This window comes from Rhinolophus sinicus, chromosome 17, assembly GCF_057876585.1.
Source record: "Rhinolophus sinicus isolate RSI-liver-muscle chromosome 17, RSI-T2T, whole genome shotgun sequence".
NCBI lineage: Eukaryota > Metazoa > Chordata > Mammalia > Chiroptera > Rhinolophidae > Rhinolophus > Rhinolophus sinicus.
This window is the reverse complement of record NC_142517.1, coordinates 206,238,569-206,262,753: the sequence shown is the minus strand read 5'-3', so window position 1 is coordinate 206,262,753 and position 24,185 is coordinate 206,238,569. Positions and strand designations below refer to the sequence as shown.

At 48.6% G+C, this 24,185-nt stretch overlaps 1 protein-coding gene and 1 pseudogene across 3 annotated transcripts in view; one reads left to right on the top strand and one right to left on the bottom strand.

Moving 5' to 3' along the window:
• GPR55 (G protein-coupled receptor 55) overlaps positions 1 to 24,185 on the top strand; it is a 53,078-nt gene that overhangs the window by 13,403 nt on the left and 15,490 nt on the right. The window contains exon 1 of one of the 3 annotated variants that reach the window (XM_019739741.3): positions 22,451 to 22,564. The exons of the other annotated variants lie outside the window; for them this stretch is intronic. The gene's annotated coding sequence lies outside the window, so the exon portion shown is untranslated. Of the gene's footprint in view, positions 1 to 22,450; positions 22,565 to 24,185 lie in introns of those variants that run through there. 3 annotated transcript variants of the gene reach the window in all.
• On the bottom strand, positions 11,018 to 11,691 carry LOC109451460 (large ribosomal subunit protein uL6 pseudogene; annotated as a pseudogene).

Below are 24,185 nucleotides of genomic sequence, written 5' to 3'. Positions count from 1 at the left end.
ACTAAACAAAATGGAGACAAGTAATCTACCAGATGCAGAGTTCAAAATACTGGTTATAAGAATGTTCCGTGATCTCAGGGAGAATTTCAACAAAGAGATAGGAAACATAAAAATGGAGATAGAAAACAAAAAAAGAACCAGTCAGAAATAAAAACTACAATAACTGAAATGAAAACTACATTAGAGGGAATCAACAAGAGATTAGATGAAGCAGAGGATTGAATCAACAATTTAGAAGATAAGGAGGCAGAAAACACCCAATCGGAACAGTGAAAAGACAAAGGATCAAAAAATATGACAGTGTAAGGGACCTCTGGGAGCATACCAACGTTCACATCATGGGGGTACCAGAAGGAGAAGAGCAAGAGCAAGGAATTGAAAACCTATTTGAGGAAATAATGATGGAAAACTTCCCTAACTTGGTGAAAGAAATTGATATTCAAGTCCAGGAAGCTCAGAGAGTCCCAAAAAAGATGAACCGAAAGAGGCCCACACCAAGACCCATCATAATTAAAATGCCAAAGTTTAAAGACAAAGAAAGAATCTTAAAAGCAGCAAGAGTAAAGCAGTTAGTTACCTACAAGGGAGTGCCATAAAACTATCAGCTGATTCCTCAACAAAAACTTTGCAGGCCAGAAAGGTTTGGCATAAAACATTCAAAGTGATAAAAAAGCAAGGACCTACAATCAAGATTACTCTACCTAGCAAAGTGAAGGACAGATAAAAAGCTAAAGGAATTCATCACCACCAAACCAGTATTACAAGAAATGTTATAGGGACTTATTCAAGAAGAAGAAAAAAAAGATTAAAAAATATGAATAATAAAATGGCAATAACTACATATCTATCAATAATTATTTTAAATGTAAATGGATTGAATGCTCTAATCAAAATACATAGGGTGATTGAATGAATAAGAAAACAAGACCCTTATATATGCTGCCTACAAGAGACTCACTTCAGATTGAAAGACATACACAGACTGAAAGTAAAGGGATGGAAAAAGATACTTTGTGAAAATGGAAACAAACAAAAAAATAGCTGGGGCAGCAACACTTACACAAGACAAAATATATTTTAAAACAAAGGCTATAACAAGAGACAAAAAATGGACCCAGTAATCCCACTTCTGGATATCCAAAGAAACCTAAAATGCTACTGCGAGGAGACAAGTGCATCCATATATTCGTTGCAACATTATTTACAATAGCTAAGATATGGAGGCAACCTGGGTGTTCATCAATGAAGAAGTGGATAAAGAGGAGGTGGTACATATATACAATGGACTATTACTCAGCCATTAAAAAGAATGAAATCTTGCCATCTGCAACAACATGGATGGACCTAGAGGGTATTATGCTGAGTGGAGCAAGTCAGACAGAAAAAGAGAAATGCCATGTGATTTCATTTATATGTGGAATCGAAAGAACAAAATAAATGAACAGACAAAACAAAAACAAATTCATAAATACAGAGAATATTTTAAGGGTTTCCAGGTGGGAGAGGGGGTTGGGAGGATGGGTGTAAAAGAGGAAGGGATTCAGAAGTACAAATTGGAAGTCACAAAATAGTCATGGGGATGTAAAGCATAGGGAATATAGTCAATGATATTGTAGTAACTATGTATGGTGTCAGATGGGTACTAGATCTATTGGGGTGATCACCTGGTAAGTTATACAAATGACTAATCACTATTTTGTACACCTGAAACTAATATAATATTGTATATCAATCATAATTGAAAAAAATTACTAAAAATAAAAAGATCCCCCACCCCCAAAATAATGGGACAAACTAAAATTATGTGCTATCTGATGTGATACATTAGGAAGGGAGGACACAATATCCACCCATCTAGTATTCCTATCAAAAGATAGTTAATCTGAATTACATCATGAGGAAGTAATTAGGCAAATAGAGATTGAGGAATAGTCCACAAGACTCTTAAAAAATGTCATGTCATGAAAGACAAAAAAGGTGGGGGGACAGCTCTAGATAAAAATATATTAAAGAATCAAATACAGTGTGTGAACCTTGATTGGATGCAAGATAATTTTTTTTGGGGGGGGCAGGGGAACAGGACTTTATTGGGGAACAGTGTGTACTTCCAGGACTTTTTTCGAAGTCAAGTTGTTGTTCTTTCAATCTTAGTTGTGGAGGGTGCAGCGCAGCTCCAGGTCCAGTTGCCATTGCTAGCTGCAGGGGGCAGAGCCCACCATCCCTTGCGGGACTCAAGGAGTTGAATCGGCAAACTTGTGGTTGAGAGCCCACTGGCCCATGTGGGAATTGAACTGGCAGCCTTTGGAGTTAGGAGCAGGGAGCTCCAACCGCCTGAGCCACCAGGCCGGCCCGGGATAATAATTTTTTAAAAGAAGAATATAAAGACATTTGGGGAATAATTGGGGAAATTTGAATAAGGATTGTTTATTATATATTATTGTGTCCATATTAAATTACTTGGGTGTGAAGATGGTATTGTGGTTATATAAGAGGATGTTCTTCTTTTAGTAGATGCAGATGAAGCATTTAGGAGGGAAAGTAACCTTATGTCTGCAACTTATTTTCAAATAGTTCAGCAAAAGAAGTGTATATATATATATATATATATATATATATATATATATATATATACACACACACATATATAGTGTGTATGTGTATGTGTGTGTGTGTATGTACTCATTTACCCATTATCAATCATATATATATATACAAATATGTATATAGATATATATACACATATAATTGGTAAAGGGTAAATTAGTATTTAATTTTCAGCTTTTCTGTAAATTTGATATTTAAAAACATAAAAAGTTGGGCATAAAGCCCAGATTTCAGATGAATGCTAGGACAAGCTGGCCTAGACATTGGGACTCTCTCCTAAGGAGAGTTGTAAAGCCTCTAGCTTAAAGACTCAGGCATAATCTTTTCTGGTTACATTTACTGTATGCCTCCTTTATGGACACACCTGGTCTACCAAGAAGAAGTGTAATCATTATACTTGAATTGTATTTGGTTTTGCTTTACAGTTCTAAGAAAGTTTCCATTTAGCTGATATGTAATAGGCCCTTGAGTAATGATACTACTAATGTGCTCCTAAATTTAGACACCGGACTGTCTTGAACAGGCTCAAGAGAAAGTGCAGTGAGAAAGTGGGTTTAGGTGGTGGGAATTTCACAATTATGTAAGGAGAACAAGAAGTCTGTGTGAAAGCCACTTTCTTTCCTAAGAAACATCTGATCTATGGTCACACATGACCACAAGAGTTCAGACCTGTCATCACATAAAGGAAGTAGGAAGTTAAGATTTTTTTTTTACTGGGTGACCCCTCAAGAAATAATATGGAACCATTAGGCAACTAATAATGTATTGTATTGTTTACATACTCTGAAAGGTGGACTGTGAATTTTTCTTTTCTTTGTCACTCAAAGCAGATGGAGATAATCATTTCACAGAAAGGATGAATGAGTTGGGAGGTCAGCTCTTGATGACTGAGGAAATTACAGTCACATAGTAAATGGGTAAGAATAGTGGGGGGAGTTCAAAAGACAAATCTGTCCCTAAATGCAATTGCATCAAGGGATAGGACATACGTTGCTTTCCACCTGCCAATTCCAATCATTTGATGCGGACTGCCTAGAGCACTATGTTAAGGATTCCTGGCTCAGGGAGAAAGAGTTAGTAATTGATTAGTGATGTCTCGTTATGATTTTTTGAAGGAGTATAATGGCATGAATGACACATTTGCCATCTTTGAATTTCCAGCACAAACTAAACTGGATGCTTGAAAAACACTAAAGCCTTCAAAAAAACATTTGTTAAAGCAATGATTATAACGATAACTGATATTTGTTAAGTATTTGTATTGGGCCAGACAGTAATCTAAGTGCTTTGTGTGTATTAACTCATCAAATCCTCACAACAATCTGATGAGGTAAATACTGTTATCATCCCCATGTTACAAACAGGAATTAATGTCATCTTCAGGTCTTTGCTCACCTCCTCAGTATGGGTTTTTCTAGCTATTGTATTTTAAATTCCTACTCTGTCCCTGTCATTCCCACTCTCCCTCCCCTGCTTGAATTTTCTCCTTGGTACCTGTCACCGCCTGACCTTCTATGTGCGTTAGTTACTTGTTTATTTTCTGTCTCTTCTCATTAGAATGTAAGCTCCGGAGGGCAGGGATTTTTGTGTGTTTTGTTGACTGCATGATTTCTAGCAACTTTTCTAAGTCACTGCTTAGCATTTAGTTAGGGCTCAGTAAATACTTGTGGAATGAAAAACTGAGCCTTAGGGGAGGTAAATAACCTTACCAAAGGTCACACAGAGACTTGGTGGTGAAAGATGGGTGTGGCGGATCTCAGGGTTCTCTTTCTGTTGGGAAGCCAAAGCCCCAGAAGCTATGGAGAATCTGAAGTTTACAGACTTCGGGAATAAAATAGAAAGGGAGCAGCTGATCTTAAAGCCAGAGAGGCTTCCAAACTGACAAAATAGGTGCAGCTTGGGAAGGAGGTCCTGAGAAATTGCAGCTGCTGGGATGGAGACAAAGGACCAACACCTGCCTCCCAGAAAAGTAGCCAGAGCCCAGCTACACTGCTATCTGCAAGGATTTTTTTGTCTCCAGAACAAACAGATTGGGAGACAGGAACTACCGGGACATTTTTGCCAGTGATGTGGGAAGTGCACAGGAACTACCGGGACATTTTTGCCAGTGATGTGGGAAGAAGGGAAATAAGATTGTTGTCTGAAGGCTAAGCTTAAAAAATCAACAGATAATGGACCATAAGAGAGTTAAACAAAATCCCCTTCAGGAGACACAGTGGCTCTTGGGCCAGAGCCAAGGGCTTAGTTATCGGGAAAACACTGGAAGAGGACTGTCAGGGAGGGGACACTGGTGGTGGTGGCTACACTGTCTGGGGCTGAGGTTAGGGGACCAGGCCCAAGGACACATGCATCCTACCTGATGGTAGGAACAGCTCTTGTGGACATGACTGTGGGGCTGTGAAACATTCAATCACGTAACCTGCTCAGAACTTGCCTTCTGGTTATGATTTGGTTTCCTGGGTGGTTTGGCTGTAGTGACATAAGGCCCTGTTGATCAGAAGCCAGTGGGCTTGTAGCCTTGGGAGCTATGGTTCTCAGAATGACCTTGGCTAACATGAGCTCACTCCATGAGACCCACCCATCAGATTTCTGAGCCTCCAAGACCGAGGACCGGCCCTGGGAATCCCCGAGGGTGATGGGTTCCAGGAGACCTGGGGACTGCCAGCCATCTCTTCCTGGTGGAATGTAGATTCATACTTATCACGTTCATGGTCTGGGACAAGGTCTATGCTGGACATATGTATCCCGGATATTTCCAGCCTCTATGGCCTCCTGGCTGATCCTGCTTTTTAATGCTCTCATTACAATCCGAGGGACCCAGGATTTTTACCAAGTTCTCCTCCCCCAATAGTGTCTGGGAAGCTGTATTAGTTTCCGGTGTCTTCTGTGGCAAATGACCACATAGTCAGTGGCTTAAACCAACACACGCTTATTGTCTTACAAGTCTGTAGGTTAGAAGTCCAACACAGGTGTCACTGGGCTAAACTCAAGATGCCAGCAGGGCGGCGTTCATCTGGAACTTCCAGGGAGGAACCTGTTTCTGTGCCTTTTCCAGCTTCCAGAGACGGCTCTGCCCACACACCTGGGCTCCTGGCTCCTTTCCTTCACAGCCACCAACAGTGGGCTGTGTCCTTCTGTCATGCAGGGTGTTGTGCGGGGTCTCTGCTCCCGCTCCCCACAGAAGAACGCAGGACGTGGTGAGGCCAAAAAGGAACACCCACGGAGCCATAGATAGGGGAGTCACACCACTATACTGTCGCTGGTGGCTGGGTTAGAGACACGGGAAGCAGGAGCCACACGATCTGCAATCCACACTCCGCCCTTGCTAGCCCAGCCACCATCTTCTTGCTAGCCCCCCATTTGCTGCTAGCGTAGCCACAGCAGTTATATTAGTGGCTCAATGGTTACAGCTGATGGCCAATTAGCCACCGCTGATGGCCATCCAATCATAGTTGATGGCCGTTTACTACCTGAGTGAGCACCTTTCCACGTGAGGCTGAGAGCCTGGAAACGGCACTCCTGGCTCAATTCCCACACCTTCTCACCTCATATCCCTCTGACTTTCTCTTCTGCCTCCTTCTTTACCACTCTTGTGATTGCTTTGGGCCCACCTGGATAATCCACAACAGTCTCCCTGTTTTTAGGGCAACAGCTAGTAACCTTGGTTTCCCTCCATGTAACTTAACATATTTATATAATCTGGGGATTAGTACGTGGACATCCTCGGGGGGACCCCCAGGAGCCCTGAGGAATGCTCCAGAATTCACACAACCTTCCTAGTGGCTGCTGGTCACCTCAGTCAGTGTCTGTCCTTCACCTCTGGCCACCTCAGAACTAGCTTCTCTGGGGTGCACATTCTCCCTGTTCTATTGCACCCCAAGCGCGGACCCAGGCATCATCCAAATGCCCCGAGGCCCAGTTGCAATGGGATGAAACAATCATTGTAACACCTGGCACCAGAAATGCTCATACCCACGGAAACTTCTCGACAACTGTGAGAGAAGAAGGTGGGATTTAAGAATGTGGGTGTCAGCATGAACCTGGGCCACAACTCAGAGGCTTCCAGAGCTCTGTGGGAGATAAGAGCAGACAGAAGAGTCAGGAAAGCAGTGGGGTGAGAGGAGCCTGCCAGAAAGAGGCTGGGGCCCCTGTGGGCGCAGGTCTGAGGCTGTTCTACCTGGACAGGGTCTAATTTTAGCTGTGGAGATGTCTGACTGACAAACCAAAGGTTGTGTTTCTGTGACGTGAATTCTCTCATCATCCTGCAGCCCCCAAACTTAAAAAATGCTCAGGACACTCATGACTGCCTATGGGCAGGAAATCTTGATGAAACTCTGGAAAGAAAATGACATGTAGAGTGGCCATGGAGATGTCAGCCATCCCTGCCTGAGAGCTCACAGAAAACTTGGGAACAGGGCATCCCAGGGAGGGGGCATCCCAGGAAGGGCTTTGTTCTTCTGCAGCCCCTTGAGGTCCAGAGGAGCCAATCTCATCTAGAGCTCAAGGGTGGCGAGACTCCAGCTGACTTTTGGATCTCATAGCTAAGACCAGTGCTAAGGCCAGTCTGTATATATATATTTTTTAAATTAATTTTTTCTTTTATTTATTTATTTTAATTTTCTTGGGGAATATTGGGGAACAGTGTGTTTCTCCAGGGCTCATCAGCTCCAAGTCATATGTCTAGTTATGGAGGGCGCAGCTCAGCTCCAAGTCCAGTTGCCGTTTTCAATCTTAGTTGCTGGGGACGCAGCCCACCACCCCGTGCGGGAATTGAACCAGCAACCTTGTTGTTGAGAGCTTGTGTTCTAACCAATTGAGCCATCCGGCTGCCCCTCCAGAAGCTCAGCGGCAGCTTGTTATCTTCAATCTAGTTGTGGAGGGCACAGCTCACTGGCCCATGTGGGAATCTAATCAGCAACCCTACTGTTCAGAGCTCACGCTCTAACCAACTGAGCCATCTGGCCACCCCTAGTCTGTACTTTTTAATTGTATGTTACTGAAGGTTCCGGGGTAGCAGGAGGGCATTCCAAACCAGAGAACACTCAAAGCAGTTGCCGGATTTGTGGCTTCTGGCCCCCAAGCTGCACACCTCCCAGGCTTCCTGCTCTCTGCAGGCCCTGGCCGACTGCCTGCTGGAGGATTTGCCTTTGACCATGTCGTTTCTATCTGAGTTCCAGGAACCTCCTCGCTCCCCAGTTTATTCTTCTCTGGACCCAAAGAAAAAGGGGGTAGTTCCTTTTAATTCTCAATTCTCAGGATCCTAGGCAACTCCAAGTTGCAACTGGCACCAAGCGGAGTTGACAGATTACATTTCTCTGGGTCAAGGATGGGCTATTTTTAAGGCTCTTGATGGGTGTCACCAAATTGCCTTCTAGAAACCATATGAGGATGTCCCTTTCCCTAGATTTCTGCCAGCACTAAGCATTGCCATTTAATAAATCTCTGCCAATTTGATATTAAAAAAAACACCTCATTTTCATTTTCAGTTCTTTGATTACATGTGAAGATGTGTTTTTAAAATATGGACATTACTTCGTTTGAATGGGATGAGTAATAATGAAAAGTCTATTTCAAATGTCACTAAGTCTCTATTTAGATAGGAGAAAAAAATGTCAATTCATATGAAGAAGAGAAGGTGTCATGATGTGTGTAACTTTTGTTATGAGAGTTGAGGCTGCGGGAGGGGAAAGGAGAAAAACAATAGAAAAGCTAGGAAGAAGGGAAAAGGAAGAACAGAAGAAATAAAAGCAGGGAAGAAGAGATAGAAAAAGAAAAATGTAGAATCGCTTTGCATTTTGTCCCAGGGGCTTTGCCTGGGAGCTAGGCTAGTAGGCGATGGTTGAAACGAGCCTCAGTCAGGTGACCCTACACTCTGCCACATCATATCCAGGCCAGCAGTTCTCAAACTGTGTGACTTCAGGATCCCGTTACACTAGTAAAAATTATTAAGGACCCCCAAAATCTTTTATTTCTGTAGATGATATCTGTTAGTATTTACTATATTAGAAATCAAAACAAAAGCTTAAAATATTTACATACATAACATTTTTTTGAAAAATACATTTTCCTCAAGTAATTAGTGAGAAGAGAGGCATTATTTTTACAGTTTCACAAATGTCTCTGATGTCTGGTTTAATAAAAGGTGGCTGGCCTATCCTTTCTGCTTCTGCATTCAATCTGTTGTGATACCACCCATTATGTATCCTCTGGAAAACTTCACTGTGCATTCATGAGGACAAGTGTGGAAAAAGCTCATAACATCTTAGTATTATAAGAATAGTTTGACCTTGTGGAGTCCCTAAAAGTATTGCAGGAACCCGTCAGGGGTGCCTGGACCACAGGTTGAGAACTAGTGATTTAGGCAGGGGGAAATTGATATAAATTCTCTCCTCCTTCCCCAGGAAGGGGTATCTAACAATATGTTGAGGTCCATGAAAACATTCATGCACTTTGGTACAGTGATTCCCTTTCAGGGAATATATTTTAAAAGAATAATCCCCAAAGAAGGAAAACTATTTAAATGATCTATAATTGGGGAATGGTTAAGTAATGCTGGTATATCTACTTAACAGAATATTTTATGGTTTAAAAATTATAATTATGAAGATTATATAGTAGCATAAAAGGACTATGTATCCCTAAGTGAAAAATACAAATTATAAAACACACTCTTCTATGCCTACCATTCTTGAAAGACTGGATACCTGTAAACAAAGCTATATGGACAAGAGATTACAGAAGTTTTTTTTGTGTGTGTGTCCATGTTTATTTTGATGCTTGCTCCTTTTTGTTTTGCAATAAGTGAAAACTGAAATAAGGGCTTTCTAATCTGTCTTGCTCCTCTGGGTTGGTGTAGTCAGGCAGGAGCAGAGCCGAGTCACCTAGGGCCCCAGAGCCGGGGAAGCAAGGGTGGGGGGCACAAGGAGGGGCATCAGTCAGGGGTGGGGACTTGCTGCTTCAGCTCATTCCATGGTGCCCTTTCAGGGGTGACATAAGAAACCTTTGGCTAAGCAGCTATTATCAAAGGCTTGTGGGGAGATGACAGAAGACCAGGTGTGAGGGATGGTGCTTCACTTCGTAAGTGGGAAGGAGAAGCTGGTGAGGGCAAGTGCAGACCAGCACATCTTGGAGAGAACCAAGGTTCAGGGGCTGCACCGTGTCTAAAGGAGCTGGGTAAGGGTAGCTGCAAGGCTGCCGGTGCTGGGTGGGTCTTGGCCCAGAGGGAGTGAGGACTGCAGGGCCTGGAGGGAAATTTATCAGACACCAAAGCTTCCTGGGCTGGAGAGCTGGGATGCAGAGACTCCGCGTGGACACAACCATGCTGGTAGCCATGTGCAGGCCGTTAGACTCGGGGGAGACTAGTCGAGTTAAACACAGTGGTCCTTAAAATACAGTGCTGAAGTCCTCACGTCCAGCCCCAGATTCGGTGTTAGTGGGAAAGGAGTAGAGAGTGTGAAATGGGTTCTATTCCCCCGAGCTGTGAATACAACCAAATCCCTAATGACACCTTGCAACGTAGATGCGATCGTCTATGACTGCATGCATGCTCTTTGTGCACTCTCTCTTCACGTTGGAGCAGGGTTGGCTGCCTTTCATCCAAGGTGCAGCTGACTGAAGTTCAAAGGTGGCTGCTACAGCATACCTCACGATTTCCGTCTTTGTCTCACCTCGATTAAGGTCATGTCTCACCACTGGTTTCAATGCTTGTATTTTTTCCATTTTTCATTCACAGACATGAAACAGTGAGGAGTAACCTCAGTAAAATGTCCCATGACCAGGAAAACTATGTGGTACAGACCAAGAGGGGCAGATGCACTAACAGCCACTGGCTACCAGGCAGGTGCTCCAGATCATAATTCAAAATGTCAGTTTGACACTAATGGGTCTCTCTGAATTGGGTGTGTGAAAGGTGTGGGTCTGTATTGTGGCCAAGGTAATAGGGCTGTTGGAAAGTTGAATACACCAAAGTCAAACATGGGAAAGTTTACAATAGATTAGGTCGAGCAAAGTTCAGCATGAGCCTATAACTTATTTATTTTGGGGGGTTCACTAGAATGTCATGTGACTAAGATGCTCTGCTCTCCAGTTTGGAGGTATGTCTCGCTGAACCTCTGTCGAGTCCTAAAGAACCTCACTGAGCACCCTACTGTCATGGTCCCGAGAGGCCCAGGAGTTCCCCAAGGGTCTGATGGGTCAGTCCTGCATGCTTCCATCTCTGCCAGGTGTGGGATCAAGATGAGCAGGAACTTGTCCCATTGGGACCCCATGCCCAGCTGCCACATCAACTCCCGCCAATCTTCTTTCATGAACTTCTTCCCCACACCCACTCCCATTGACCTCATGACATCTCAGCCTAATAATACTTCAAGGTGCATCTCTTCTGTTCAGGACACTTCTCCCCCACCAAAAAAAATCAATACATGTCTTTTATTGCACCTTCAAAATATCACAAAGTTCAGATTCCCTCGGTGTCTTGACGTCTTGGTGCTTCTGTAGCTGGACAACCTACACCGTATTCATCAGCCTGCTGAACTGTTCCTTTTTCAGAAACATAGACTCCATCCAAAAATTTTCTGATATCCTTGTTTTTAACTGTTGTGGCTTGTTGAATCAAAGCAGCCGAATTTGATACAAGTTCAATGTCATTTCCTCCAAGAATTAACTCATCTTTCTGGGCTTGAGATACTGAACAAGCAGCCCCTGACCTCATCCGAACCCTGCGGATGTATTTTTCACCCAAGAAATTTCAGATTTTAACAAGACAACCATTCTCCTGAATAACGACGTTGATGGAGAAGTGAGCACACACAGACCTCATCTTGTAATGGAAGCCCAGGGTACCACCCTTGATCATGTTCCGTACGTGACTACAGATGGCACGGACAGTAGCCAGCTCCTTCCTATTTCCCCACCGTTTGTCAACCCGGAGCCTCTTCTTTTTCTTTACATGGAGACTGAGCTCTGCATTGATGTGACTGAAGTCCCTCTGCAGGGTGCATCTGGGGCCCTCCCAACGATTGTGGTCCCTTCAGTGACGTCCACATTTTCTGGAATGTCCACAGTCTGATAGCTGAGAACGGTCTTCATCCTCTCAGTAGATTCAGCAAGAAGTGTCCTGAAGGACACTTTTTTATGCAACCACCGCACCATCCTCAGAGCTAACAAATTTAAAAGTTAGTCTTTATTACCATCTACCACCCAAGCCATACCCACTTCCCCAATTGTTTCAAAAGTATCTTGTTACAGCTGGTTTCTCCAAGTCAGGTACCCAAATGAAGGCACACGTTGCAGTCTATAACAACCTTCCCTCTTCTTGTTTTTCTTTCTGTGCCATTGGTTCGTTGAGGAAGCCGCATCGCTTGCAAGTACATTCTTAATGCACAACATGTAATTGAAATCCCCTCCCAGCACTCAGCCTCAAAATACACTCCATACAGAAGGCCTCCCTGAACTCCAGCTCTGTCAGTCTCTTGCTCACATCCCATCCACCCTCTCCGACCTCCCACTAACATGGCGTGCAGTGCTTTCCTCTCCCACCTCCACTATCTTTTTGCACAGATCATTCCGGTCTTCCTTAGTGTTCTCCCTGCTTAGCCCATGACCAGGATTTGTCATCACAAAGAAGAGCCCAGCTGAGCCAGAGGGCACACATCCTTCCTCTTAGATGCTGGTGGTGGAACGAATGAGGTTCCAGCACAGTGACAATACTTGTTCCTGTTTTTTGGAGGAGGATTTGAGGGCCTTGTTAGCTGTTCGGGTATCTGCCTTCTTCACTAGGCAGCGTCTGTGGTTGGAAATGCGTCTTAATTCATCACTGCAACCTCAGGGTGTGGCACATTGCCTGTCACTTGAGGGCGTCAAAAAGGACTTCTTATTGTGGGTGGGCACGGGCTGGGCCTTCTTTGTCATCTTTGGGACAGTGGCCTGTGCCTGAGGAGTCGTGATGAATAAGGCCCAAGTAAATTTGTGACAGAGCTTTCAGTTATATTCTCTCTGCTCATGAAAGATCGTCTTAATCTGTGGCTGTAGCAAACGTCCTGCATAACACTGGTGTTGAGTCATTCTCGGGGATCCCACATACACGACATTCTCGTTTTCACTCTGAGAATTCACTCTCGTGCCATGTCACAGTCATCTCTGCGGCAGGCCTTTCCCTCTGAATTATCCAGCGGGGGTTACTGGAATCCAAGTGCCCTCCGATCCCCTCCCCAAGCTTCTTCCCTTCACCTCTGAACTGGTGGGGTTTGCCCACACTGATGAGACCCGTACACATGTCAGTTCTTAAACTTGGGTGTGATGAGGCCATTGCTTCTTCATTTTATCCAGGGCTTGTTTCTGTTTTGAGGACCCTTGTGTTGGTTAACTCAGGATTCGTCCCCTCTTTCTCCAGGATCAAGTGTGTGGGGCGGGGCTATGTAGGGAGTTGGGTCAGGGTCAGGCCCAGGCCTCCGAAGCTTCTTTGACCCACGCCGAGTGCCATCCACGAGGAGCCCTGGCCTGACATGGCCTGGGCCATCAGTCCCCCCAGGCTGTGCAAACCCATTCACACTCTTCTCTGCTTGGAGGTGCACCTGCTTCCCCCCTCACGGGCTCAGTGGTCATTCCGTGGCCCCTGATGTAGAATCCTCCCAGCGCTGACTGGAGGAGGTGCCACATGGTTTCCCACCACCCTCAGGTGTGCAGGGATCAGCCTGGCTCCCATGCCAGGCTGGACCACCGGGATTTCTGGGAAGCTCGCACGCTGCCTCAGTCTCTACCCGGGCAGGTGGAGCAACACCGCTGCCCTCCTCGCTTTCTGATGCCCACATCCCATATGAGGCTCTGTCATACTCTCCCTGTGACTCCCTCACTGCGGAGAAGTGACAGGAAGGCACAGGGCCCCTTCTCAAAGACCCGCCAGTATCTTGGGGTGTTTGCAAGGGAGTCACTGTAATGAGGGCAAGTGAGGAGAATAGGGGAGCGGAGGCCAGTGAAGAGCCTGTGGCATAATTCTTCAACTGCATTCCCAGGTGGTTGGCAGGTCTGGAGGCTTCCCCTGCCCATGGGCTGCGATGAGGGTGAGGATTGTGCCATAGCAGGAAGGTTACCGTTTGCTAGCACCCTGGCTCCATCCATCTGGGTGAATCTCTGGAACAACCTGCCACCACCTTTCCTGCTAAGGGCCCTTGGACTTCTTGGGAGGCTAGGACCGCAGCTACGGGGAGGGATAGGCGGTCATGTACCAGATATGAGGTAATGGAGCTGGATAGGATTTGGGGTGGTTCAGGGGTGTGCCTGTCAGTGTGTGTAGCTCTGTGTATTTGGGTGACTGTGTATAGTTTTCTGACTTTAGATCTCCTTATGCATTTGTGTGATTTGTCTGTACTGTAACAGCCTATGTCTTTGGGAGTGAGTGTGTCTATGGGAGCATAAGCATGTGTGGGTGTTTTTGGGAGTATGGGTGTGTATGTGTGTGTCTGTACATGTCCACATATGTGTGTGCGTGTGTGTGTGTGTGGGTATGTATGTGTATCTGAGGGCGGGTGTGCACGATTCTGGCTGTGAGCCTGTGAAAGTCTGAGGAAAGACCACAACACAGAGCACAACTGTTCTGGATCCTGGGACTGAACTGATTGGGCAAAGTTCCCTTAATGGAAAGGTGGTCTATTTACCCATTTGAGTCCCTCTAGGAGCCAGTTAAGAAGGAGAGACTTCCTGAGGGAGAAAATAATGAACAGCCATGTGGAGTCCTGTCATCTTTTGCTGCCTGGGCCCCTCCCCCAGACAGGAGGCTGGGCTGGGGCGAGGGTGGCTGCTGGGCCTGGGACTACACACTCTAGTTTGCTGAGACAGGCCATTTTGTGTAAGCTGAAGCCTCTTTTCTGATATGTTCCAGACGTCCCCGCATGCTGGCAAACAAGCTCAGCCTGAGGTAATACACAGCCCCTTTGTCTGAGAGACTTCTCTTAGAAATGTGGTCACTGTGGTGTTGAAATTGGGGTGCCTGCCAGCCATTTCTGAGGGAGAGAGGAAAAGTACTGGCCCCTCCCCCAGGTGTTTGCTCTGAGGCCCAGGTGTCCCTGCAATGAAGGGGTCTGTGTGTGCTCATTTGTCCAGGTGGAGGAAAGGGGGTACCCGTGTGCATCTCGAGAGCCAGAGAGCATCTGTGCATCCTGGGTGCAGTCAGCTGGAAGCAGGGCGCTGGGCCAAAAACCCAACAGGACAATCTCCTTCCCTAGGGGGTGGAGTCAGGGAGAGAAACCCTCAGACTGAAGGTATAGGGCAGTCCCCACAGCTCCCTGACTGATCTGCGGTGGCCAGTTTCTCCACATTTGTAGGGGACTGTCCTGGTTTTAACACCGAAAGTCGAGTGTCCCAGGAATCCCTACAGCCCTGGGCACCTGGGACAGTTGGCACCGAGGTAGCAAGCTGGGGCCTCCTGAGGGGCAGCTGCCTGTGGCCCAGGAAGTGACCTCAGGTCCCTGAGTGCACTGTGAGGGGGCAGGGGATAGGGAGTGGGGAGCCTGGGAATTTGGCTCATCACCCTCAGACTGGCCAAGGTGGTTTTCCCACTGCTTCTGGTTTGTGTCCACCTTCCCTGCAACCAAGAGCTCGGGGTTGGGGCTTTCAGAGGAGACTCATGCTGTTAAGAGCTCACCTCACATTTGGCCTCCAGACCTCCCCTAGGTCTTGCAATAGACAAAGCCAACAGAGCCAGGGGCTGAGAGTGTGGCTGGGGACCCATGAACGTATAATTGGAGCTTATTCACTGCTTCTGGTGAGAGAGGTGCTGAGAGGTCTTGGTCCCTGTGCAAACCCAGGTTTTGTGATTCCACACCTGGGCTAGGTTAGCAGCCACCAAGTTCTGTCGCTTGAGGAGAGAGGTAATCAGCCTTTTGTGTTAAAAAAGATGCAGAGAAGAAACAGCCAGGGCAGTGAAGGTAGTGCAATGCCCAAAAGGTAGTGCAGTGCCAAGGCCAGTGCCCCGTGGAGGCAAATGATTCTGTTAGCTCCAAAAGGGAGAGTTTATAAGGTGGACAAGGAAAGCACCTGACCCCAGATGACAATACGGGCAGGCAAGGTGGCTGGGAGCAAGACGGGCTGACCCGAGGTTGGCCCGGATCTCTGCGGTAGCAGGCTGCTTTGAGGCAGCTATAGGTGTGACCTTGGACACCTGTCAGGGACTTCTGAGTCCACGGTTGGGTAGGGAGAATCTGGTAATGCCTCCCCTGAGAACCTAGGTCCCCGCCTCCCCTCTCCCATTCCGGCAAGCTTCCATCCCCATTACCTCACAGCAGGGCTTTACCCCTCCTGCTGCCAAAGCCTCTTCCACCCAGGTAGCTTTTGCTCTGCCAAAGGGACCCCCTCAGTCACTGTCTCTTAGGAGGCTGAGGTGCCCAACTCACAAAGCTCCGAGAGGTCCAGGTGTCCACTGGCACAGACAGCAGGCCTGGGGAATGGCCCAAGGGAGGGGAGATGATGGGAGGTGGTGACAGGGTAAGGCTGGAGTTGGGGCAGGTGACCAGTCTGCCCAGGTGGCTGATGGCCACAGAAAGGCCAGAAGGCAGGTCAAGGGCAAAGGAAGAGTGAAGAGCAGAGAAGGAGGCCAAGTGGATGAGGAAGAGCAAGGAGGGGTGGGGGACTGGCAGGGCAAGGAAGCACGGGACTCCAGGGGGCCTGCGGGGACAATAGGCCTTGTGGGCTCCAACGTGAGGAGGGGCCCACTGGTGAGAGACGGCAACCTGCCTGGGTGAGGTGGGTGGGCAGGAGGGGGGCCAGGCCAAGGGCCCACAGTGGGGGCCTGCAGAAGGCAGGGGTGGAGGAGAGCAGGTAAGGGGGAGGAGGCAAGGGAAGGAGGAGGAGAAGGGGCGGGCTGGCGTCAGCAGGATAATAGTAGGGCTGCTCTTTCTTCATTATTACCGGTAGGCAGAGTGAGAACCCAAACTGACTGTGGGGCTGTTGAATCTGAGTTCTGTCTGCCTCTGTTCCCTCAGACCTTAGGATCTAGAGAATGATCGCTGAAAGCCTGCCTGCAGCATAACTGTGCCCATGGTAGAGATGAGGAAACTGAGGCCCTGGAGGAGGCCAGCAGAGGCAGCACTTGGGACAGAGCCAGGTGGCTTTTTCACAGGAGGCTGTTAAGTGATGGGATCAAGGGACTGGCCAGTGAGCCGTTCTGGGTCAGGAGACTGAGCAAGAGATTGGGCCTTAGATGCCTCTGGGCAGGTGGAAGAGGAACGACCACCCTGCATGGAGACTGTCCTTGCAATTAACACCTTCCTGAGTTCAGAACTTTGCGGGGGCTTGTTTAGTTGAGGCCTCTGTGCTTTCATCTTATAAATATTCATACTCATATTCTTTTCATTTAGGAGAGGTGTAGATCCAATTAGTTTAATGAACACTGAAAACATAATAGCTTACACAATAGCTTTCCCTTCATATAGCATTATGTGCATTATATAACAGAAATTAATGGGCCTTTACAGAAATCTTGGTAATTTAAAAATTACATAATATAATTAAGACTTTTGGTCACCTTATGTTATCATATCCATCCAATTCATGAGTAATTTTCTACCTTCAAAACAAATTAGTAGGGAACACAGTTTTGTTCTTGTGACATCCTCTAACATTTTATCTGTCCTATGGGGACACCCCTCAGAAACAGCAGTGACAACTTGAGGGGGCAGGTTGCTGAGGAGACAGGTGGGATGGGCTGCAGGTGGGAGGTGAGTTTCTCTGAGCAGCAGAAACACCTTGTGTTTGGTGGTTGGATACAGATAGCTGTTCTGAGGACAAGTTGCTATAAGTTCACACGTGATAAGCCAGATTTTCTCTATCAAGTTGGAGGCAAAGGTATCGGTGGGTGGTGGGAATCCCAGGGAGGGTTTAAGAAGGAATGGAAAAGGCTTGGGTGGTGCTGACCTTGCACCAGGAAGGGATGCTGGTGCTCTAAGACCACCATTTTGAGTGGCTCCTTGTGGGGACAGAGTCCCAGAGAGCAGTTTCCAGGCTCTTGGCCTCACTTGGAAAGGTGATGGCTTGGGTAGTAGATGGCCATCAGCTGTATCTAGTTGGCCATCAGCTGTAACCAGTTAGCCACTGGCCACTGATATAACTGTCGTGGCTGAGCTAGCAAGCGCGGATTGCAGTTAGCAAGGGGTTGGTTGTTTGGTAGAGAAGCAGATGGCAGATCGCCGCTCCTGCTTCCTGTGTCTCCAGCCCAGCCGCCAGCGAGAATATAATGGTATGAACCCATTATCCATGGCTCCGTTGGTGTTCCTTTTTGGCCTCACCATATCCTGTGTTCTGGTGCAGGGAGCGGGGCCAGAGACCCTGCATGACACTCCTTTTGCCCCATTGGAGCGTTTTCCACTGGCTCAGTGGCCTGGGTGTGGAGTGGAGAAGGAGTGGGGGACGGACCCAGGCTGGGGACAAACGGGGCACTGGAGAGGCCTGGGCAGGAGGGCCAAGGCACCACCACTGGGTGTGGAGGGAGGGCTAGAGGGAGAGGAGAGCTTTCCGGAGCTAAGATTCTCCTGTAGGAATGGGGGGCCCAATGGCAGGACATGAGAGTAGGACGAGGTCCAGCTGTAAGCGCAGACATGGAAATAAAAAGGCAGGTTAGAGTAGGACTTACAGTTGGGGTCTTTGAAGTCAGGCTTCTTACTAACTGGGTCAGCGGGCAAGCCGTTTCACTCCTCAACATCTCCGTTTCCACGCCCGTAAAATGGAGGTGCTCAGAGACCCTGCCCCATGGAGCTCTGTGAGGATCCCATGAGGTGATGCAGGCGTGTGTTCAGCACCAGGCCTGGCAGCTACAAATCTGGTCTCGGAATAATCGCCAAGTCCAACCGTGTACACTCGACCTTGCTTGTTTCCTCCTCTGTAAATGTTTCCTCCTCTGTAAATGAGGCTAATGACAGTGTACGCCTCATAGGTTGTTTGAAGAATGAACTGAGTTTATTTATAAAGTGTGCAGGCTACTGACTGGTCCTTAGGACTTGCAATATACATGGTGAAGGGTGCCTTTGCTGTCATTAATGAAGCCTCCTCGAAGGGTTGGGTCTTTTAGGGGTGGGGAATGTGCCAGGACTGGGGGGTGACCAGGAAGACATCTGATGACAACTAGGAGCAGCGGTGGAGGACTCATGTCTGGAGGCAAGAGGTTCTGGGGACAAAGGGTTTTTGCTGGCCTCACCCTTAGAGAGGAGTGGGGCGGGGGAGGGGCCTGGGACCTCCCCTAGTCTAGACCTGCTTGGCCATTGCTATTGGAGAAGATTTTTTTATCATCCAACCCAGGATATGTGTGTGTGTGTGTGTGTGTGTGTGTGTGTGTGTGTGTGTATTTTAAATCAAAATTAAAAGATTTCCAGGAAGGAAGTGAATAACACACTTAATCTAACAGTGGAGGGACGAAGACAGGCTCATTATTACAATGCTATAAGACAATTCATGGGAACAAAAGGACATACTCTTATACCCAAATTAACAAAGTCCACGTAGCAAAACAAAGATAAAAACGTGTATATGTCGGGGAGAGGTGGGAAGGGATGAAGTGAGGAGAAAACGTCCACAATAAGTAGGACGGACATTTAATAACTAAAGCGTGAAGGAAACTATTAAGCTCCAGATGGAGAGGTGGGCTAAAGACATAGTCCACTTGATGTAAAAGGAAGCATAAAAAGAAATATTCCATAATGGTCCACCATTCCCCCCGCCCCCCATGTCTCCAGGAAACATGCAAGTGTAAATATGCTGTGACCTGTGGCAGGTGTCAAGAAGCCAAGTAGAGACAGAGGTGAGAAGCCCCCGGGGCCCAGGCTGGAGTGGGGCAGGGGCCCTGGTTGCCAGGCAGAGTAAGGAAAGGCCTGGAAGCTCCCAGGATGGTTCAGCCAGGACACTGCCCCATTAAGGCCAGACCTTGAGAAGCCTGGACAAGACAAGCCAGTTGTGTTAACTTGGGACGTTTACTTAGAATTCTGAAGATGGGGAAAAACTCCCAGGAAGTGCTGGCCCCGCTCATATAAATCACAGAGTATTTCCTCCCCTGTATTCAGCAGAAGGGGAAGCTTTGGATGTCCATCTTTTCCAGAACACGTGGTCTTTATAACCTTTGTGGTGAATGGCCCCTCTGTATGCTGTGGAATTTCAGTGTCTGGTGTGAAGATGGACTTTGTCTGAGACCTGCATACTACGGTGCCTCCAGGCCACAGGAGGGCCATCAGTGGCTAACGGCTCGGTGATTGTGGGCAGCAGGGAGCTCTGAAAAAATTACCAGAGTTACAACAGGAACTGAAGGGAAGCCCACACCCAGATATCTGAGTATCCAGAACTTTCTGCCTTCACCTCACTATGACATTCCCAGTGAGAGCCAGAGGGGGCGTGTAGGAGGGGAAGGGTGGACTCTAAAGGGTTGCTGCCCCTTTCTGTTTGCCTCAGTCTGGCCTTGATACTAAGCTTTGTGACGTTAATGCTGTCAGCTGCTCACTGCTCACTTTCAAGTAGGCTGGACATTTCAGTCTCTGTAGGTGGATCTGAGGGTTCAGCTGTCTTTTGGGCAACTAGGGGGCAGGGTGGGGGCAGTCGTTGGGGACTCGGATCAGACTCCAGGAAAGGGCCTCATTTGTGCTCCAATGGAGTCAGCAGGCTAAATGCGCAGGGCCAGCCTGGGGACAGAACTGTGACAGAGCCTGGAGGTTTGGTGCAGAGGGTGGGAGGGCACAAAGAGAGCTGGGCCTGTTTACCTCTCCCTGCCTTTCCGTCCTCATTTTCTCCTGCCCTCCTCTCTCTGTTGGGCCCTCTTCTTATTTCTGGGGTCCCACTCCCCTCAGTGGTGTCTGGAAGTGGGGGAGGTCTCTGAACTATCAAGTACCCGATGCTTGCTGTGATTATACAGACGTCTGAAAACAGTGTTTTTGATATGGTGCTATTGTCTGTCTTGACCACCACTGCCTGGAACAGAGCAGACGATCAACAGATACATGTGGATTGAATGAACGTATGACCACAATTTACAGAAGTTAGGCAATGAGCCAAGTTTGCAAAGTGGCTACATGGGGGAGCGACTACTGCCCCCGGGGCCTGCCTGAGCTCTCAGTGGAATCTTCTCTCAGCAGATTGCGTTACATGATCCTAATTGCCCTCACCCCACCCTGATCCTGCCTCCTGAGAGGGTCTGTCCTGCGTCTGGTCCCTGAACTGCCCCATCCCACCGTAGCTGGCCCTGACTTGGGTGGTGTTGAAGAAAGGCACTACACTGTCTCAGGTTTCTCTTTTATGAGGTGGCTTCCTGTACGGTGTTCCTGTCCAATGCATGTGTTCCCTGAGAACTCTGAGCAGCCCTGCTCCTGCTCCTGCTGCTGTCCGGCTGGCCGGCCCCCCAGCCTCAGCTTTTGCCATTCCCCCAATACCCTGGCCTTCAGTTACACAGAGAGACCCTCGGAATCCCCAAAATGTAAAGTGCCTCCCTCCTCGTGTGTGCACTTAGGCTGTTCTCCTTTCCCCTAGTTTCCACCCTCATCTGTCCCTTGACCCTGTTTCCCCCGGGCAGCTCCCTGGGTGGGGGCAGTTCCCCTGCACTGCTCTGGCCCAGCACAAATCACCCTGCAGTGCCCCTCCCTGCTACTTCCCGGACATGCTCCTGGCCTCCTGCCGCTACACCCTGATGCCCCAGCCTGGACATCTCATTTCAGCTTAGACTGGGCCAGTGGCCTGGGGGCCTCTTTTCAGGGAAGGGCTGCCCAGAGCCCTGTTTTCACGCCCAGGCCAGCTTGGAGCTCTGTGGCCCAGGGCAGGGAGTGAACTTGATTCTACGCATTGCACAAGCACGGGTGTGAGCAGAGTCAAGGTGCTGAAAACTTAAAAGTCTGTCATGGTTCCGTCAGCCTCTTCACCAAATGACAGGGAGTCCATGCGCTGAAGGGCCAGCTACTTCCCTGCAGTCACACACAAGCTGTTACTTATACAGAGATGACCCATAGGCTGGACTGAGTCAGCCAACCTCACTTCAGGGAGTTTCTATTCCTGTAGACACCTGAAAGTCACAGCATGCCAGTCTGTAAAAATAACCTAAGCCTCGGTGTTTCATGGGATCTCCTACTCGCTTCTGGGCTCAGAGGCTGGGCTGCATTTCAGCCCAAATTTCCTGGATGGCTGGAATCTGCAAGTGTTCTCTGCTGAGAGACACCCAGGGCCCATGGGTGAGTCTCAGGTCCCAGCCCTGGAGATGGGAGGCCCTGAGGAAATCTCTGCTCACGGGGCCCTTGGGAGGTCTGCCACCCAAGGTTGACCCAAATCACTGTGGAGGTCTGGCATAGAAGCGGAGGCTATGGGGCAGTATGGGGCCCAGCATGGTGGGCACACCCCTGCTGTTCGTCCTTAAGGACACTCCTGCCGGGGCTCAGGTGTCCCCTGGGCTGGGCCCTGAGTCCTTCCTGGCCTCCAAGTCCTAAGTATGAAGGATCCAGCACCACCCGCCTTTTGATCGGCAGCAGCTCTTAATCCTATACCCCAGAAGCATTGGAATCCACGCTGGCCTTTCTCAGGCACTGTCTGCGTGACACCTGGCTTCAAATCTCTGGTGTAAAGATGCTTCCTTCTATTCCAGAGGTTTCTCGTGCCTCTCTGCTCATGCAGAGGTTCTTGACTCTTTTTTGGAAGCTAGATTAGCATGCAGACCCCTGAGAGGGCACAAAGTGTAGACCCTCTTCCTGGAAACATGTTCCCCTTGCCCCATGCCAGTTCCTCTTTAAGGGAGGGACCCCCACAGAGCCCATCTCCAGACCTGAGAGAAGGAGACCCCAACCAGACAAGGCTGACGCTGGAACCGCTTGAAGAGCACCGGGTCCCACCCTCTCATTTTACTGAGGAGGAAGCGGAGCCCCAGAGGGGGAAGTGACTCCCCAGAGTAGGCTGGTGACCAAGCTGTGAGGAGAAACGACATCTCACAGTTCATTCAGCTGCACCGGACCACCAACAGGTAACAACAGCCCCTGGGTCATTTAGAAAAACTGAGGCGCAGAGCCACAGACTGACCTTGCTCTTGTGGACTGCAGGTGACTTCCTTGAGGTCAGTCAGCCGGGCCTTCGTGGCCTGGGCACTGTCCACATGTGCCCTGACTCAGTGGGTAGTCCCAGGTGGCAGAAGCAGTGGCAGCAGCAGACGGAAGGCTGCTTTGTCCCTGATAATCAGTGACATCTTTCACGAACCCTCAGTTTCCTCCTGATTTGACTCAGGGTTGCAGCATCTTGCCGGGGTGGGAAAGCCTCACTGTAGGCAGCCCAGGAGACTTCCCCAGGGGAGCTCAGCTTGCGTGCCACCACCCGCCTCCACCCGGCTGCCTACTCGCCCCCTGTCCCCCTCCCCCTCACCCCCAGTCTGGCTGGGAAAGCACCAAAAGCCTGAGAGTACACTGTCAGGAATCGCCCTGCAGCCCCTGAGCAAGTGCTGGCAGCAGGCCAGGGCCGTGCTTGGGAATCCAGGCCAGCCACTCGCCAGTGGTGTTACTTCCCTCAATGTACCTCTCTGGGGAATGGGAGCAATAGTAGTTTCTCCTCATTGGGGCTTTTGAGAGCAGCAAGTGATGGAAGTGCTTGCCCACCAGGAAGTGCCCAGGAAGATTTGATTGCTTTATGCATCATAACTGGATTATTCTCTTGCGGGAGGTCAGGAAATGTCTGCCGCCTGGCCTGGCCTGGCCTGGGCTGGGCTGGGCTGGGCTGGGCTGGGCTGGGCTGGGCTTTGTGCTGCCAAGGCAGTGGGGCTGGGGGGCAGGAGTGTGCGGAGAGCTGCCCAGAACTCTGTGGGAGCTTGGTGCTTCTCCAGTTTTGACTGGTTGTCCCAGCTTTAAAGGGACCTCCTGTCACTCTGGAGCTGCCACACGCCATGTCATTCGCTCATTCACTCATTCATTCATTCACCCTTTTACTTAGTGAGACCTTCCCAGGGGCCTGTTTTTTGTGAGGCACGGTCACGTAAGAGTGAAGGAGACATGGTCCTTGTCCCAGGGTTGCGAGGGCAGCAGGGACACTCACTCCTAAGGCACACAGATGACTTTCACGGCCCCTACTCAGTCACAGCAAGGAAATGACGTCAGATGATGCAGATGGATCAGGAAAGTGGACATCTGAAGGAAGGGATGGGGTTTTTAGGAGAGGAGGAGAGAGTCTGAGGGAAAAGAGATGTTAGGTGGATCCAGGCTCTCAAAGGAGTGAGGCAGTGAGTGCTGGATGCTCCTACATATGCTGGCGATGTTGGTGGGGGGCCAGGGTGGGGACAAGATGAAGGAGAGACTCAGAATGTGAGTTCCAGTGAGGCCCCTCACTACCTGTTTGACCTTGGGTAGAGTCTTTACTTTCTCTGAGCCTCACTGTCTCTAGCTGTAAAATGGGCATAACTATAACAGGGTCCCAGGAATGTCCCAAGCTCCTTCCATAGAGGATTTAGCACAGGACCATGTTTCAAGTCCCTGAGCTGTCCCCTCCACTCTCCAAACCCCTACTCCAATTCATCAAGCTCAGGGTGCAGTTCCAGCAAAATTCTGGAGTCAGGGAGATTCTGTCTATGTGCTCTGTCCCTCTGCGTCCTTTTCCTTCTTGCA